This window comes from Nerophis lumbriciformis, linkage group LG18 (assembly GCF_033978685.3).
Source record: "Nerophis lumbriciformis linkage group LG18, RoL_Nlum_v2.1, whole genome shotgun sequence".
In the NCBI taxonomy this organism is placed as follows: Eukaryota; Metazoa; Chordata; class Actinopteri; order Syngnathiformes; family Syngnathidae; genus Nerophis; species Nerophis lumbriciformis.
In genome coordinates this window covers 14,763,032-14,780,897 of record NC_084565.2, presented here as the reverse complement: position 1 = coordinate 14,780,897, position 17,866 = coordinate 14,763,032, and the positions used below count along the sequence as shown (strand labels likewise).

Here is a 17,866-nt window from a genome sequence, read left to right as displayed (position 1 = left end):
TGATGTAGTTACCACTCCACGTCACTTGGTGGCGGAAGTGTTTGTCTCAATGGCACAAGGAAGAAGCCGGAAGTAGTTTGGTCATGAGGCGGGCTCGACAATTATATTGGTCAAATGTTGATCGTACAGTTACTTTGCGTTTTGAAAAAATATTCTACCAACCAACATTTATGTATTTTATATTGAAGACTATTCATTGTTTGTTTGGTTGAATGAGACTGGGGCGATGCGAGTGTTTAAAAAATGTATTTCGCCGCTTACTATTGGACTGACGTGTACCACGTGACCATGACAAGCAGGAGTGATCAAACACTTCCGTCCATTAAAAGTATTTGCAGCCTTCAAAATAATGCAGTCATTCAAAAAGTGCACGGTTGTTGTTTGGTGTGTTGATATGTCACGTTGTGGTTAATAAATGTGGGTAACCGTCACTTTAGGTTGTTGTGTCCGGAATGACATCCTCCCTTCTGACAACTAAGTGGCATCGCTTCTCGGCCTTTTGGCTAAGATCAAGTGTAGTATCTGTTCTTATCAGTTTAATATCTGATACGTCCCCTATCCGGGGGCTATATATTAAATTGATTTTTGGAGCAGGGAGATGGAACAGGGGCTTGCTCCGTCCACTCCACGCATCGACCTGGTATGGCAGTACCTCCAGAAACGGTGCACCCCCTCTCTTGTCAAAATCAATTAAAATGTCACTGTTATTATCTGAAATACAGTTAATAGTACAACAAACCACTGAGATCTACAGCATTAATGTGTGGACATTGTATAGGCTGAGATAATATGGTTATCGTTGCGTACATGTTCATTGTACACAACATAATTACCACCCGGAATGATGTGGGTACTTGCAGGTAAAGTCGTCCCTTTCTACATCTAGTCTTAAACATGCAAACTTTAAACGGATGAAACCGAACTTTGTTTGTCTCTGGGTCTGTTACTACCGGTTTTGCACATCGAAAGACTGACATGTTTGCCCGTTCTTCTTCGCAAAACATTTCCAACCAAGTCGAATTAGACGGAAGGTGTTTGTGAACAGCATTTTTCAGATATTGCCCAATATTTTGTATTGGAATTAGTGTTTTTTTCAAGCTAATTTAAATGTGATTTGTTATGTTTCATTATAAAGGTGTTCAAGTTTGATGTCAGTGAAAATCTTAAACGGTGTAGTGTGTGCTACCCACCACTAGATGGTGACAGTATAACATGTGTTACTGTCCCAAACAAAGAAGCAGGAAGTGGCTGTAAAGGGAGGCAGGGACACCAAGACCCTTCCAGTACAGGCTAGGCGTAGTAGTGTAGATTGCATGATAGGAACAAATAGTTGTGTTCATGTGTAATATAAGTAGTGATAATATTGTAATGATCAAACAATGTTGTGTAGTAGACTCTTGTACGTGTGCAGGCTTGTTGAGTGTGTGTGTTTGCTAGTGTGCACGCGATGAGCCCATCACTTAACATGGTGTGTGTGTGAAGGACTTGTGTGTGTGAGCCATGAACAACTCATACTTACCTGGCAGGGGAGTTACCATGATCAAGAAGGTGGTTCACCTAGGGTGAGGCTCAGCCATTGCACCCCGGCTGTGCTGACCCTTACGAATTCCCCAAATGTGGGAATCTCGACTGCATAATTTGTGGTAGTGGGGGACTGCGTGCGCGCTCTCCCCTGATCTTCTGTTTAATGAGAATACAAACTGAATGTATCATGTCCTCTGAATGACTACATGTTCTGTTATTGTAATGAAAGCATGTCAATGTTGCCACCATCTAATGGTGAGTATCACATATTCCAATGTTAAAGATTGTCGCTGACATCGAATTGCAAACAAAACAACAATTCAACTTGACTGATCATGCAGCGAGTGTACGGAAAGCTGGTGTTGTACTGCCACCTACTGGTAACACTTTTGCACCTATGCTGGCTATGCTTTTAACAACACAACCTGTGTCGTTTTATCAGTACAGGTACTGAGAAATTACTATAAATAATTTCTAAGCATTTTACATGGGTAATTGTTATAAATTTTATTACGTGTTAGTTACAAGTAGTGCTTAAGTATAATGTGTTGCCTTCATGTCCGGTTTTAAGTGATGTAGTTACCACTCCACGTCACTTGGTGGCGGAAGTGTTTGTCTCAATGGCACAAGGAAGAAGCCGGAAGTAGTTTGGTCATGAGGCGGGCTCGACAATTATATTGGTCAAATGTTGATCGTACAGTTACTTTGCGTTTTGAAAAAATATTCTACCAACCAACATTTATGTATTTTATATTGAAGACTATTCATTGTTTGTTTGGTTGAATGAGACTGGGGCGATGCGAGTGTTTAAAAAATGTATTTCGCCGCTTACTATTGGACTGACGTGTACCACGTGACCATGACAAGCAGGAGTGATCAAACACTTCCGTCCATTAAAAGTATTTGCAGCCTTCAAAATAATGCAGTCATTCAAAAAGTGCACGGTTGTTGTTTGGTGTGTTGATATGTCACGTTGTGGTTAATAAATGTGGGTAACCGTCACTTTAGGTTGTTGTGTCCGGAATGACATCCTCCCTTCTGACAACTAAGTGGCATCGCTTCTCGGTCTTTTGGCTAAGATCAAGTGTAGTATCTGTTCTTATCAGTTTAATATCTGATACGTCCCCTATCCGGGGACTATATATTAAATTGATTTTTGGAGCAGGGAGATGGAACAGTGGCTTGCTCCGTCCACTCCACGCATCGACCTGGTATGGCAGTACCTCCAGAAACGGTGCACCCCCTCTCTTGTCAAAATCAATTAAAATGTCACTGTTATTATCTGAAATACAGTTAATAGTACAACAAACCACTGAGATCTACAGCATTAATGTGTGGACATTGTATAGGCTGAGATAATATGGTTATCGTTGCGTACATGTTCATTGTACACAACATAATTACCACCCGGAATGATGTGGGTACTTGCAGGTAAAGTCGTCCCTTTCTACATCTAGTCTTAAACATGCAAACTTTAAACGGATGAAACCGAACTTTGTTTGTCTCTGGGTCTGTTACTACCGGTTTTGCACATCGAAAGACTGACATGTTTGCCCGTTCTTCTTCGCAAAACATTTCCAACCAAGTCGAATTAGACGGAAGGTGTTTGTGAACAGCATTTTTCAGATATTGCCCAATATTTTGTATTGGAATTAGTGTTTTTTTCAAGCTAATTTAAATGTGATTTGTTATGTTTCATTATAAAGGTGTTCAAGTTTGATGTCAGTGAAAATCTTAAACGGTGTAGTGTGTGCTACCCACCACTAGATGGTGACAGTATAACATGTGTTACTGTCCCAAACAAAGAAGCAGGAAGTGGCTGTAAAGGGAGGCAGGGACACCAAGACCCTTCCAGTACAGGCTAGGCGTAGTAGTGTAGATTGCATGATGGGAACAAATAGTTGTGTTCATGTGTAATATAAGTAGTGATAATATTGTAATGATCAAACAATGTTGTGTAGTAGACTCTTGTACGTGTGCAGGCTTGTTGAGTGTGTGTGTTTGCTAGTGTGCACGCGATGAGCCCATCACTTAACATGGTGTGTGTGTGAAGGACTTGTGTGTGTGAGCCATGAACAACTCATACTTACCTGGCAGGGGAGTTACCATGATCAAGAAGGTGGTTCACCTAGGGTGAGGCTCAGCCATTGCACCCCGGCTGTGCTGACCCTTACGAATTCCCCAAATGTGGGAATCTCGACTGCATAATTTGTGGTAGTGGGGGACTGCGTGCGCGCTCTCCCCTGATCTTCTGTTTAATGAGAATACAAACTGAATGTATCATGTCCTCTGAATGACTACATGTTCTGTTATTGTAATGAAAGCATGTCAATGTTGCCACCATCTAATGGTGAGTATCACATATTCCAATGTTAAAGATTGTCGCTGACATCGAATTGCAAACAAAACAACAATTCAACTTGACTGATCATGCAGCGAGTGTACGGAAAGCTGGTGTTGTACTGCCACCTACTGGTAACACTTTTGCACCTATGCTGGCTATGCTTTTAACAACACAACCTGTGTCGTTTTATCAGTACAGGTACTGAGAAATTACTATAAATAATTTCTAAGCATTTTACATGGGTAATTGTTATAAATTTTATTACGTGTTAGTTACAAGTAGTGCTTAAGTATAATGTGTTGCCTTCATGTCCGGTTTTAAGTGATGTAGTTACCACTCCACGTCACTTGGTGGCGGAAGTGTTTGTCTCAATGGCACAAGGAAGAAGCCGGAAGTAGTTTGGTCATGAGGCGGGCTCGACAATTATATTGGTCAAATGTTGATCGTACAGTTACTTTGCGTTTTGAAAAAATATTCTACCAACCAACATTTATGTATTTTATATTGAAGACTATTCATTGTTTGTTTGGTTGAATGAGACTGGGGCGATGCGAGTGTTTAAAAAATGTATTTCGCCGCTTACTATTGGACTGACGTGTACCACGTGACCATGACAAGCAGGAGTGATCAAACACTTCCGTCCATTAAAAGTATTTGCAGCCTTCAAAATAATGCAGTCATTCAAAAAGTGCACGGTTGTTGTTTGGTGTGTTGATATGTCACGTTGTGGTTAATAAATGTGGGTAACCGTCACTTTAGGTTGTTGTGTCCGGAATGACATCCTCCCTTCTGACAACTAAGTGGCATCGCTTCTCGGCCTTTTGGCTAAGATCAAGTGTAGTATCTGTTCTTATCAGTTTAATATCTGATACGTCCCCTATCCGGGGGCTATATATTAAATTGATTTTTGGAGCAGGGAGATGGAACAGGGGCTTGCTCCGTCCACTCCACGCATCGACCTGGTATGGCAGTACCTCCAGAAACGGTGCACCCCCTCTCTTGTCAAAATCAATTAAAATGTCACTGTTATTATCTGAAATACAGTTAATAGTACAACAAACCACTGAGATCTACAGCATTAATGTGTGGACATTGTATAGGCTGAGATAATATGGTTATCGTTGCGTACATGTTCATTGTACACAACATAATTACCACCCGGAATGATGTGGGTACTTGCAGGTAAAGTCGTCCCTTTCTACATCTAGTCTTAAACATGCAAACTTTAAACGGATGAAACCGAACTTTGTTTGTCTCTGGGTCTGTTACTACCGGTTTTGCACATCGAAAGACTGACATGTTTGCCCGTTCTTCTTCGCAAAACATTTCCAACCAAGTCGAATTAGACGGAAGGTGTTTGTGAACAGCATTTTTCAGATATTGCCCAATATTTTGTATTGGAATTAGTGTTTTTTTCAAGCTAATTTAAATGTGATTTGTTATGTTTCATTATAAAGGTGTTCAAGTTTGATGTCAGTGAAAATCTTAAACGGTGTAGTGTGTGCTACCCACCACTAGATGGTGACAGTATAACATGTGTTACTGTCCCAAACAAAGAAGCAGGAAGTGGCTGTAAAGGGAGGCAGGGACACCAAGACCCTTCCAGTACAGGCTAGGCGTAGTAGTGTAGATTGCATGATAGGAACAAATAGTTGTGTTCATGTGTAATATAAGTAGTGATAATATTGTAATGATCAAACAATGTTGTGTAGTAGACTCTTGTACGTGTGCAGGCTTGTTGAGTGTGTGTGTTTGCTAGTGTGCACGCGATGAGCCCATCACTTAACATGGTGTGTGTGTGAAGGACTTGTGTGTGTGAGCCATGAACAACTCATACTTACCTGGCAGGGGAGTTACCATGATCAAGAAGGTGGTTCACCTAGGGTGAGGCTCAGCCATTGCACCCCGGCTGTGCTGACCCTTACGAATTCCCCATATGTGGGAATCTCGACTGCATAATTTGTGGTAGTGGGGGACTGCGTGCGCGCTCTCCCCTGATCTTCTGTTTAATGAGAATACAAACTGAATGTATCATGTCCTCTGAATGACTACATGTTCTGTTATTGTAATGAAAGCATGTCAATGTTGCCACCATCTAATGGTGAGTATCACATATTCCAATGTTAAAGATTGTCGCTGACATCGAATTGCAAACAAAACAACAATTCAACTTGACTGATCATGCAGCGAGTGTACGGAAAGCTGGTGTTGTACTGCCACCTACTGGTAACACTTTTGCACCTATGCTGGCTATGCTTTTAACAACACAACCTGTGTCGTTTTATCAGTACAGGTACTGAGAAATTACTATAAATAATTTCTAAGCATTTTACATGGGTAATTGTTATAAATTTTATTACGTGTTAGTTACAAGTAGTGCTTAAGTATAATGTGTTGCCTTCATGTCCGGTTTTAAGTGATGTAGTTACCACTCCACGTCACTTGGTGGCGGAAGTGTTTGTCTCAATGGCACAAGGAAGAAGCCGGAAGTAGTTTGGTCATGAGGCGGGCTCGACAATTATATTGGTCAAATGTTGATCGTACAGTTACTTTGCGTTTTGAAAAAATATTCTACCAACCAACATTTATGTATTTTATATTGAAGACTATTCATTGTTTGTTTGGTTGAATGAGACTGGGGCGATGCGAGTGTTTAAAAAATGTATTTCGCCGCTTACTATTGGACTGACGTGTACCACGTGACCATGACAAGCAGGAGTGATCAAACACTTCCGTCCATTAAAAGTATTTGCAGCCTTCAAAATAATGCAGTCATTCAAAAAGTGCACGGTTGTTGTTTGGTGTGTTGATATGTCACGTTGTGGTTAATAAATGTGGGTAACCGTCACTTTAGGTTGTTGTGTCCGGAATGACATCCTCCCTTCTGACAACTAAGTGGCATCGCTTCTCGGTCTTTTGGCTAAGATCAAGTGTAGTATCTGTTCTTATCAGTTTAATATCTGATACGTCCCCTATCCGGGGACTATATATTAAATTGATTTTTGGAGCAGGGAGATGGAACAGGGGCTTGCTCCGTCCACTCCACGCATCGACCTGGTATGGCAGTACCTCCAGAAACGGTGCACCCCCTCTCTTGTCAAAATCAATTAAAATGTCACTGTTATTATCTGAAATACAGTTAATAGTACAACAAACCACTGAGATCTACAGCATTAATGTGTGGACATTGTATAGGCTGAGATAATATGGTTATCGTTGCGTACATGTTCATTGTACACAACATAATTACCACCCGGAATGATGTGGGTACTTGCAGGTAAAGTCGTCCCTTTCTACATCTAGTCTTAAACATGCAAACTTTAAACGGATGAAACCGAACTTTGTTTGTCTCTGGGTCTGTTACTACCGGTTTTGCACATCGAAAGACTGACATGTTTGCCCGTTCTTCTTCGCAAAACATTTCCAACCAAGTCGAATTAGACGGAAGGTGTTTGTGAACAGCATTTTTCAGATATTGCCCAATATTTTGTATTGGAATTAGTGTTTTTTTCAAGCTAATTTAAATGTGATTTGTTATGTTTCATTATAAAGGTGTTCAAGTTTGATGTCAGTGAAAATCTTAAACGGTGTAGTGTGTGCTACCCACCACTAGATGGTGACAGTATAACATGTGTTACTGTCCCAAACAAAGAAGCAGGAAGTGGCTGTAAAGGGAGGCAGGGACACCAAGACCCTTCCAGTACAGGCTAGGCGTAGTAGTGTAGATTGCATGATGGGAACAAATAGTTGTGTTCATGTGTAATATAAGTAGTGATAATATTGTAATGATCAAACAATGTTGTGTAGTAGACTCTTGTACGTGTGCAGGCTTGTTGAGTGTGTGTGTTTGCTAGTGTGCACGCGATGAGCCCATCACTTAACATGGTGTGTGTGTGAAGGACTTGTGTGTGTGAGCCATGAACAACTCATACTTACCTGGCAGGGGAGTTACCATGATCAAGAAGGTGGTTCACCTAGGGTGAGGCTCAGCCATTGCACCCCGGCTGTGCTGACCCTTACGAATTCCCCAAATGTGGGAATCTCGACTGCATAATTTGTGGTAGTGGGGGACTGCGTGCGCGCTCTCCCCTGATCTTCTGTTTAATGAGAATACAAACTGAATGTATCATGTCCTCTGAATGACTACATGTTCTGTTATTGTAATGAAAGCATGTCAATGTTGCCACCATCTAATGGTGAGTATCACATATTCCAATGTTAAAGATTGTCGCTGACATCGAATTGCAAACAAAACAACAATTCAACTTGACTGATCATGCAGCGAGTGTACGGAAAGCTGGTGTTGTACTGCCACCTACTGGTAACACTTTTGCACCTATGCTGGCTATGCTTTTAACAACACAACCTGTGTCGTTTTATCAGTACAGGTACTGAGAAATTACTATAAATAATTTCTAAGCATTTTACATGGGTAATTGTTATAAATTTTATTACGTGTTAGTTACAAGTAGTGCTTAAGTATAATGTGTTGCCTTCATGTCCGGTTTTAAGTGATGTAGTTACCACTCCACGTCACTTGGTGGCGGAAGTGTTTGTCTCAATGGCACAAGGAAGAAGCCGGAAGTAGTTTGGTCATGAGGCGGGCTCGACAATTATATTGGTCAAATGTTGATCGTACAGTTACTTTGCGTTTTGAAAAAATATTCTACCAACCAACATTTATGTATTTTATATTGAAGACTATTCATTGTTTGTTTGGTTGAATGAGACTGGGGCGATGCGAGTGTTTAAAAAATGTATTTCGCCGCTTACTATTGGACTGACGTGTACCACGTGACCATGACAAGCAGGAGTGATCAAACACTTCCGTCCATTAAAAGTATTTGCAGCCTTCAAAATAATGCAGTCATTCAAAAAGTGCACGGTTGTTGTTTGGTGTGTTGATATGTCACGTTGTGGTTAATAAATGTGGGTAACCGTCACTTTAGGTTGTTGTGTCCGGAATGACATCCTCCCTTCTGACAACTAAGTGGCATCGCTTCTCGGCCTTTTGGCTAAGATCAAGTGTAGTATCTGTTCTTATCAGTTTAATATCTGATACGTCCCCTATCCGGGGGCTATATATTAAATTGATTTTTGGAGCAGGGAGATGGAACAGGGGCTTGCTCCGTCCACTCCACGCATCGACCTGGTATGGCAGTACCTCCAGAAACGGTGCACCCCCTCTCTTGTCAAAATCAATTAAAATGTCACTGTTATTATCTGAAATACAGTTAATAGTACAACAAACCACTGAGATCTACAGCATTAATGTGTGGACATTGTATAGGCTGAGATAATATGGTTATCGTTGCGTACATGTTCATTGTACACAACATAATTACCACCCGGAATGATGTGGGTACTTGCAGGTAAAGTCGTCCCTTTCTACATCTAGTCTTAAACATGCAAACTTTAAACGGATGAAACCGAACTTTGTTTGTCTCTGGGTCTGTTACTACCGGTTTTGCACATCGAAAGACTGACATGTTTGCCCGTTCTTCTTCGCAAAACATTTCCAACCAAGTCGAATTAGACGGAAGGTGTTTGTGAACAGCATTTTTCAGATATTGCCCAATATTTTGTATTGGAATTAGTGTTTTTTTCAAGCTAATTTAAATGTGATTTGTTATGTTTCATTATAAAGGTGTTCAAGTTTGATGTCAGTGAAAATCTTAAACGGTGTAGTGTGTGCTACCCACCACTAGATGGTGACAGTATAACATGTGTTACTGTCCCAAACAAAGAAGCAGGAAGTGGCTGTAAAGGGAGGCAGGGACACCAAGACCCTTCCAGTACAGGCTAGGCGTAGTAGTGTAGATTGCATGATAGGAACAAATAGTTGTGTTCATGTGTAATATAAGTAGTGATAATATTGTAATGATCAAACAATGTTGTGTAGTAGACTCTTGTACGTGTGCAGGCTTGTTGAGTGTGTGTGTTTGCTAGTGTGCACGCGATGAGCCCATCACTTAACATGGTGTGTGTGTGAAGGACTTGTGTGTGTGAGCCATGAACAACTCATACTTACCTGGCAGGGGAGTTACCATGATCAAGAAGGTGGTTCACCTAGGGTGAGGCTCAGCCATTGCACCCCGGCTGTGCTGACCCTTACGAATTCCCCATATGTGGGAATCTCGACTGCATAATTTGTGGTAGTGGGGGACTGCGTGCGCGCTCTCCCCTGATCTTCTGTTTAATGAGAATACAAACTGAATGTATCATGTCCTCTGAATGACTACATGTTCTGTTATTGTAATGAAAGCATGTCAATGTTGCCACCATCTAATGGTGAGTATCACATATTCCAATGTTAAAGATTGTCGCTGACATCGAATTGCAAACAAAACAACAATTCAACTTGACTGATCATGCAGCGAGTGTACGGAAAGCTGGTGTTGTACTGCCACCTACTGGTAACACTTTTGCACCTATGCTGGCTATGCTTTTAACAACACAACCTGTGTCGTTTTATCAGTACAGGTACTGAGAAATTACTATAAATAATTTCTAAGCATTTTACATGGGTAATTGTTATAAATTTTATTACGTGTTAGTTACAAGTAGTGCTTAAGTATAATGTGTTGCCTTCATGTCCGGTTTTAAGTGATGTAGTTACCACTCCACGTCACTTGGTGGCGGAAGTGTTTGTCTCAATGGCACAAGGAAGAAGCCGGAAGTAGTTTGGTCATGAGGCGGGCTCGACAATTATATTGGTCAAATGTTGATCGTACAGTTACTTTGCGTTTTGAAAAAATATTCTACCAACCAACATTTATGTATTTTATATTGAAGACTATTCATTGTTTGTTTGGTTGAATGAGACTGGGGCGATGCGAGTGTTTAAAAAATGTATTTCGCCGCTTACTATTGGACTGACGTGTACCACGTGACCATGACAAGCAGGAGTGATCAAACACTTCCGTCCATTAAAAGTATTTGCAGCCTTCAAAATAATGCAGTCATTCAAAAAGTGCACGGTTGTTGTTTGGTGTGTTGATATGTCACGTTGTGGTTAATAAATGTGGGTAACCGTCACTTTAGGTTGTTGTGTCCGGAATGACATCCTCCCTTCTGACAACTAAGTGGCATCGCTTCTCGGTCTTTTGGCTAAGATCAAGTGTAGTATCTGTTCTTATCAGTTTAATATCTGATACGTCCCCTATCCGGGGACTATATATTAAATTGATTTTTGGAGCAGGGAGATGGAACAGGGGCTTGCTCCGTCCACTCCACGCATCGACCTGGTATGGCAGTACCTCCAGAAACGGTGCACCCCCTCTCTTGTCAAAATCAATTAAAATGTCACTGTTATTATCTGAAATACAGTTAATAGTACAACAAACCACTGAGATCTACAGCATTAATGTGTGGACATTGTATAGGCTGAGATAATATGGTTATCGTTGCGTACATGTTCATTGTACACAACATAATTACCACCCGGAATGATGTGGGTACTTGCAGGTAAAGTCGTCCCTTTCTACATCTAGTCTTAAACATGCAAACTTTAAACGGATGAAACCGAACTTTGTTTGTCTCTGGGTCTGTTACTACCGGTTTTGCACATCGAAAGACTGACATGTTTGCCCGTTCTTCTTCGCAAAACATTTCCAACCAAGTCGAATTAGACGGAAGGTGTTTGTGAACAGCATTTTTCAGATATTGCCCAATATTTTGTATTGGAATTAGTGTTTTTTTCAAGCTAATTTAAATGTGATTTGTTATGTTTCATTATAAAGGTGTTCAAGTTTGATGTCAGTGAAAATCTTAAACGGTGTAGTGTGTGCTACCCACCACTAGATGGTGACAGTATAACATGTGTTACTGTCCCAAACAAAGAAGCAGGAAGTGGCTGTAAAGGGAGGCAGGGACACCAAGACCCTTCCAGTACAGGCTAGGCGTAGTAGTGTAGATTGCATGATGGGAACAAATAGTTGTGTTCATGTGTAATATAAGTAGTGATACTATTGTAATGATCAAACAATGTTGTGTAGTAGACTCTTGTACGTGTGCAGGCTTGTTGAGTGTGTGTGTTTGCTAGTGTGCACGCGATGAGCCCATCACTTAAAATGGTGTGTGTGTGAAGGACTTGTGTGTGTGAGCCATGTACAACTCATACTTACCTGGCAGGGGAGTTACCATGATCAAGAAGGTGGTTCAACTAGGGTGAGGCTCAGTCATTGCACCCCAGCTGTGCTGACCCTTACGAATTCCCCAAATGTGGGAATCTCGACTGCATAATTTGTGGTAGTGGGGGACTGCGTACGCGCTCTCCCCTGATCATCTGTTTAATGACAATACAAACCAAATGTATCATGTCCTCTGAATGACTACATGTTTTGTTATTGTAATGAATGCATGTCAATGTTGCCACCATCTAATGGTGAGTAGCACATATTCCAATGTTAAAATTTTTTGCTGACATCGAATTGCAAACAAAACAATTCAACTTGACTGATCATGCAGCGAGTGTACGGAAAGCTGGTGTTGTACTGCCACCTACTGGTAACACTTTTGCACCTATGCTGGCTATGCTTTTAACAACACAACCTGTGTCGTTTTATCAGTACAGGTACTGAGAAATTACTATAAATAATTTCTAAGCATTTTACATGGGTAATTGTTATACATTTTATTACGTGTTAGTTACAAGTAATGCTTAAGTTTAATGTGTTGCCTTCATGTCCGGTTTTAGGTGATGTAGTTACCACTCCACGTCACTTGGTGGCGGAAGTGTTTGTCTCAATGGCACAAGGAAGAAGCCGGAAGTAGTTTGGTCATGAGGCGGGCTCGACAATTATATTGGTCAAATGTTGATCGTACAGTTACTTTGCGTTTTGCAAAAATATTCTACCAACCACCAACATTTATGTATTTTATATTGAAGACTATTCATTGTTTGTTTGGTTGAATGAGACTGGGGCGATGCGAGTGTTTGAAAAATGTATTTCGCCGCTTACTATTGGACTGACGTGTACCACGTGACCATGACAAGCAGGAGTGATCAAACACTTCCGTCCATTAAAAGTATTTGCAGCCTTCAAAATAATGCAGTCATTCAAAAAGTGCACGGTTGTTGTTTGGTGTGTTGATATGTCACGTTGTGGTTAATAAATGTGGGTAACCGTCACTTTAGGTTGTTGTGTCCGGAATGACATCCTCCCTTCTGACAACTAAGTGGCATCGCTTCTCGGCCTTTTGGCTAAGATCAAGTGTAGTATCTGTTCTTATCAGTTTGATATCTGATACGTCCCCTATCCGGGGACTATATATTAAATTCAATTTTGGACCAGGGAGATGGAATAGGGGCTTGCTCTGTCCACTCCACGCATCGACCTGGTATGGCAGTACCTCCAGAAACGGTGCACCCCCTCTCTTGTCAAAATCAATTAAAATGTCACTGTTATTATCTGAAATGCAGTTAATAGTACAACAAGCCACTGAGATCTACAGCATTAATGTGTGGACATTGTATAGGCTGAGATAATATGGTTATCGTTGCGTACATGTTCATTGTACACAACATAATTACCACCCGGAATGATGTGGGTACTTGCAGGTATAGTCGTCCCTTTCTACATCTAGTCTTAAATATGCAAACTTTAAACGGATGAAACCGAACTTTGTTTGTCTCTGGGTCTGTTACTACCGGTTTTGCACATCGAAAGACTGACATGTTTGCCCGTTCTTCTTCGCAAAACATTTCCAACCAAGTCGAATTAGACGGAAGGTGTTTGTGAACAGCATTTTTCAGATATTGCCCAATATTTTGTATTGGAATTAGTGTTTTTTTCAAGCTAATTTAAATGTGATTTGTTATGTTTCATTATAAAGGTGTTCATGTTTGATGTCAGTGAAAATCTTAAACGGTGTAGTGTGTGCTACCCACCACTAGATGGTGACAGTATAACATGTGTTACTGTCCCAAACAAAGAAGCAGGAAGTGGCTGTAAAGGGAGGCAGGGACACCAAGACCCTTCCAGTACAGGCTAGGCGTAGTAGTGTAGATTGCATGATGGGAACAAATAGTTGTGTTCATGTGTAATATAAGTAGTGATAATATTGTAATGATCAAACAATGTTGTGTAGTAGACTCTTGTACGTGTGCAGGCTTGTTGAGTGTGTGTGTTTGCTAGTGTGCACGCGATGAGCCCATCACTTAAAATGGTGTGTGTGTGAAGGACTTGTGTGTGTGAGCCATGTACAACTCATACTTACCTGGCAGGGGAGATACCATGATCAAGAAGGTGGTTCACCTAGGGTGAGGCTCAGCCATTGCACCCCGGCTGTGCTGACCCTTACGAATTCCCCAAATGTGGGAATCTCGACTGCATAATTTGTGGTAGTGGGGGAATGCGTGCGCGCTCTCCCCTGATCATCTGTTTAATGACAATACAAACTAAATGTATCATGTCCTCTGAATGACTACATGTTCTATTATTGAACTGAATGCATGTCAATGTTGCCACCATCTAATGGTGAGAAGCACATATTCCAATGTTAAAGATTGTCGCTGACATCGAATTGCAAACAAAACAATTCAACTTGACTGATCATGCAGCGAGTGTACGGAAAGCTGGTGTTGTACTGCCACCTACTGGTAGCACTTTTGCACCTATGCTGGCTATGCTTTTAACAACACAACCTGTGTCGTTTTATCAGTACAGGTACTGAGAAATTACTATTTTTGATTGATTGATTGAATTATTTATTTCAAACCTGCACAGTACAACAACACACGTTTTTTTTTTTTTTTGCGTTTTGGCAGAGACATTTATGCATATAAATAATTTCTAAGCATTTTACATGGGTAATTGTTATACATTTTATTACGTGTTAGTTACAAGTAATGCTTAAGTTTAATGTGTTGCCTTCATGTCCGGTTTTAAGTGATGTAGTTACCACTCCACGTCACTTGGTGGCGGAAGTGTTTGTCTCAATGGCACAAGGAAGAAGCCGGAAGTAGTTTGGTCATGAGGCGGGCTCGACAATTATATTGGTCAAATGTTGATCGTACAGTTACTTTGCGTTTTGCAAAAATATTCTACCAACCACCAACATTTATGTATTTTATATTGAAGACTATTCATTGTTTGTTTGGTTGAATGAGACTGGGGCGATGCGAGTGTTTGAAAAATGTATTTCGCCGCTTACTATTGGACTGACGTGTACCACGTGACCATGACAAGCAGGAGTGATCAAACACTTCCGTCCATTAAAAGTATTTGCAGCCTTCAAAATGATGCAGTCATTCAAAAAGTGCACGGTTGTTGTTTGGTGTGTTGATATGTCACGTTGTGGTTAATAAATGTGGGTAACCGTCACTTTAGGTTGTTGTGTCCGGAATGACATCCTCCCTTCTGACAACTAAGTGGCATGGCTTTTCGGCCTTTTGGCTAAGATCAAGTGTAGTATCTGTTCTTATCAGTTTAATATCTGATACGTCCCCTATCCGGGGACTATATATTAAATTCAATTTTGGACCAGGGAGATGGAATAGGGGCTTGCTCTGTCCACTCCACACATCGACCTGGTATGGCAGTACCTCCAGAAACCATGCCCCCTCTCTTGTCAAAATGTCACTGTTATTATCTGAAATACAGTTAATAGTACAACAAGCCACTGAGATCTACAGCATTAATGTGTGGACATTGTATAGGCTGAGATAATATGGTTATCGTTGCATACATGTTCATTGTACACAACATAATTACCACCCGGAATGATGTGGGTACTTGCAGGTAAAGTCATCCCTTTCTACATCTAGTCTTAAACATGCAAACTTTAAACGGATGAAACCGAACTTTGTTTGTCTCTGGGTCTGTTACTACCGGTTTTGCACATCGAAAGACTGACATGTTTGCCCGTTCTTCTTCGCAAAACATTTCCAACCAAGTCGAATTAGACGGAAGGTGTTTGTGAACAGCATTTTTCAGATATTGCCCAATATTTTGTATTGGAATTAGTGTTTTTTTCAAGCTAATTTAAATGTGATTTGTTATGTTTCATTATAAAGGTGTTCAAGTTTGATGTCAGTGAAAATCTTAAACGGTGTAGTGTGTGCTACCCACCACTAGATGGTGACAGTATAACATGTGTTACTGTCCCAAACAAAGAAGCAGGAAGTGGCTGTAAAGGGAGGCAGGGACACCAAGACCCTTCCAGTACAGGCTAGGCGTAGTAGTGTAGATTGCATGATGGGAACAAATAGTTGTGTTCATGTGTAATATAAGTAGTGATAATATTGTAATGATCAAACAATGTTGTGTAGTAGACTCTTGTACGTGTGCAGGCTTGTTGAGTGTGTGTGTTTGCTAGTGTGCACGCGATGAGCCCATCACTTAAAATGGTGTGTGTGTGAAGGACTTGTGTGTGTGAGCCATGTACAACTCATACTTACCTGGCAGGGGAGTTACCATGGTCAAGAAGGTGGTTCAACTAGGGTGAGGCTCAGTCATTGCACCCCAGCTGTGCTGACCCTTACGAATTCCCCAAATGTGGGAATCTCGACTGCATAATTTGTGGTAGTGGGGGACTGCGTGCGCGCTCTCCCCTGATCTTCTGTTTAATGAGAATACAAACTGAATGTATCATGTCCTCTGAATGACTACATGTTCTGTTATTGTAATGAAAGCATGTCAATGTTGCCACCATCTAATGGTGAGTATCACATATTCCAATGTCAAAGATTGTCGCTGACATCGAATTGCAAACAAAACAACAATTCAACTTGACTGATCATGCAGCGAGTGTACGGAAAGCTGGTGTTGTACTGCCACCTACTGGTAACACTTTTGCACCTATGCTGGCTATGCTTTTAACAACACAACCTGTGTCGTTTTATCAGTACAGGTACTGAGAAATTACTATAAATAATTTCTAAGCATTTTACATGGGTAATTGTTATACATTTTATTACGTGTTAGTTACAAGTAGTGCTTAAGTATAATGTGTTGCCTTCATGTCCGGTTTTAAGTGATGTAGTTACCACTCCACGTCACTTGGTGGCGGAAGCGTTTGTCTCAATGGCACAAGGAAGAAGCCGGAAGTAGTTTGGTCATGAGGCGGGCTCGACAATTATATTGGTCAAATGTTGATCGTACAGTTACTTTGCGTTTTGAAAAAATATTCTACCAACCAACATTTATGTATTTTATATTGAAGACTATTCATTGTTTGTTTGGTTGAATGAGACTGGGGCGATGCGAGTGTTTAAAAAATGTATTTCGCCGCTTACTATTGGACTGACGTGTACCACGTGACCATGACAAGCAGGAGTGATCAAACACTTCCGTCCATTAAAAGTATTTGCAGCCTTCAAAATAATGCAGTCATTCAAAAAGTGCACGGTTGTTGTTTGGTGTGTTGATATGTCACGTTGTGGTTAATAAATGTGGGTAACCGTCACTTTAGGTTGTTGTGTCCGGAATGACATCCTCCCTTCTGACAACTAAGTGGCATCGCTTCTCGGCCTTTTGGCTAAGATCAAGTGTAGTATCTGTTCTTATCAGTTTAATATCTGATACGTCCCCTATCCGGGGACTATATATTAAATTGATTTTTGGAGCAGGGAGATGGAATAGGGGCTTGCTCCGTCCACTCCACGCATCGACCTGGTATGGCAGTACCTCCAGAAACGGTGCACCCCCTCTCTTGTCAAAATCAATTAAAATGTCACTGTTATTATCTGAAATACAGTTAATAGTACAACAAACCACTGAGATCTACAGCATTAATGTGTGGACATTGTATAGGCTGAGATAATATGGTTATCGTTGCGTACATGTTCATTGTACACAACAAAATTACCACCCGGAATGATGTGGGTACTTGCAGGTAAAGTCGTCCCTTTCTACATCTAGTCTTAAACATGCAAACTTTAAACGGATGAAACCGAACTTTGTTTGTCTCTGGGTCTGTTACTACCGGTTTTGCACATCGAAAGACTGACATGTTTGCCCGTTCTTCTTCGCAAAACATTTCCAACCAAGTCGA

General features: G+C 40.9%; 17 non-coding genes across 17 annotated transcripts; all 17 read left to right on the top strand.

The window, feature by feature from the left end:
• Window positions 1-483: 483 nt before the first annotated feature.
• On the top strand, window positions 484-674 carry LOC133618239 (U2 spliceosomal RNA). The gene has a single exon (XR_009817173.2). It is a non-coding gene; the product is annotated as a U2 spliceosomal RNA (small nuclear RNA).
• Window positions 675-1,511: 837 nt separating this feature from the next.
• LOC133618363 (U1 spliceosomal RNA) lies at window positions 1,512-1,675 on the top strand. Its single transcript, XR_009817291.1, has one exon. It is a non-coding gene; the product is annotated as a U1 spliceosomal RNA (small nuclear RNA).
• A 903-nt stretch (window positions 1,676-2,578) lies between these two features.
• On the top strand, window positions 2,579-2,769 carry LOC133618238 (U2 spliceosomal RNA). Its single transcript, XR_009817172.2, has one exon. It is a non-coding gene; the product is annotated as a U2 spliceosomal RNA (small nuclear RNA).
• An 837-nt stretch (window positions 2,770-3,606) lies between these two features.
• LOC133618351 (U1 spliceosomal RNA) lies at window positions 3,607-3,770 on the top strand. Its single transcript, XR_009817280.1, has one exon. It is a non-coding gene; the product is annotated as a U1 spliceosomal RNA (small nuclear RNA).
• Window positions 3,771-4,673: 903 nt separating this feature from the next.
• On the top strand, window positions 4,674-4,864 carry LOC133618282 (U2 spliceosomal RNA). The gene has a single exon (XR_009817214.2). It is a non-coding gene; the product is annotated as a U2 spliceosomal RNA (small nuclear RNA).
• Window positions 4,865-5,701: 837 nt separating this feature from the next.
• LOC133618204 (U1 spliceosomal RNA) lies at window positions 5,702-5,865 on the top strand. The gene has a single exon (XR_009817143.2). It is a non-coding gene; the product is annotated as a U1 spliceosomal RNA (small nuclear RNA).
• Window positions 5,866-6,768: 903 nt separating this feature from the next.
• On the top strand, window positions 6,769-6,959 carry LOC133618237 (U2 spliceosomal RNA). The gene has a single exon (XR_009817171.2). It is a non-coding gene; the product is annotated as a U2 spliceosomal RNA (small nuclear RNA).
• Window positions 6,960-7,796: 837 nt separating this feature from the next.
• On the top strand, window positions 7,797-7,960 carry LOC133618340 (U1 spliceosomal RNA). The gene has a single exon (XR_009817269.1). It is a non-coding gene; the product is annotated as a U1 spliceosomal RNA (small nuclear RNA).
• A 903-nt stretch (window positions 7,961-8,863) lies between these two features.
• On the top strand, window positions 8,864-9,054 carry LOC133618236 (U2 spliceosomal RNA). The gene has a single exon (XR_009817170.2). It is a non-coding gene; the product is annotated as a U2 spliceosomal RNA (small nuclear RNA).
• An 837-nt stretch (window positions 9,055-9,891) lies between these two features.
• Window positions 9,892-10,055, top strand: LOC133618203 (U1 spliceosomal RNA). Its single transcript, XR_009817142.2, has one exon. It is a non-coding gene; the product is annotated as a U1 spliceosomal RNA (small nuclear RNA).
• A 903-nt stretch (window positions 10,056-10,958) lies between these two features.
• On the top strand, window positions 10,959-11,149 carry LOC133618235 (U2 spliceosomal RNA). The gene has a single exon (XR_009817169.2). It is a non-coding gene; the product is annotated as a U2 spliceosomal RNA (small nuclear RNA).
• An 837-nt stretch (window positions 11,150-11,986) lies between these two features.
• On the top strand, window positions 11,987-12,150 carry LOC133618296 (U1 spliceosomal RNA). The gene has a single exon (XR_009817227.2). It is a non-coding gene; the product is annotated as a U1 spliceosomal RNA (small nuclear RNA).
• A 903-nt stretch (window positions 12,151-13,053) lies between these two features.
• LOC133618324 (U2 spliceosomal RNA) lies at window positions 13,054-13,244 on the top strand. The gene has a single exon (XR_009817254.2). It is a non-coding gene; the product is annotated as a U2 spliceosomal RNA (small nuclear RNA).
• An 837-nt stretch (window positions 13,245-14,081) lies between these two features.
• On the top strand, window positions 14,082-14,245 carry LOC133618368 (U1 spliceosomal RNA). The gene has a single exon (XR_009817296.2). It is a non-coding gene; the product is annotated as a U1 spliceosomal RNA (small nuclear RNA).
• A 1,002-nt stretch (window positions 14,246-15,247) lies between these two features.
• LOC133618256 (U2 spliceosomal RNA) lies at window positions 15,248-15,438 on the top strand. Its single transcript, XR_009817190.2, has one exon. It is a non-coding gene; the product is annotated as a U2 spliceosomal RNA (small nuclear RNA).
• An 825-nt stretch (window positions 15,439-16,263) lies between these two features.
• LOC133618341 (U1 spliceosomal RNA) lies at window positions 16,264-16,427 on the top strand. The gene has a single exon (XR_009817270.2). It is a non-coding gene; the product is annotated as a U1 spliceosomal RNA (small nuclear RNA).
• A 903-nt stretch (window positions 16,428-17,330) lies between these two features.
• Window positions 17,331-17,521, top strand: LOC133618255 (U2 spliceosomal RNA). Its single transcript, XR_009817189.2, has one exon. It is a non-coding gene; the product is annotated as a U2 spliceosomal RNA (small nuclear RNA).
• Window positions 17,522-17,866: the final 345 nt, after the last annotated feature.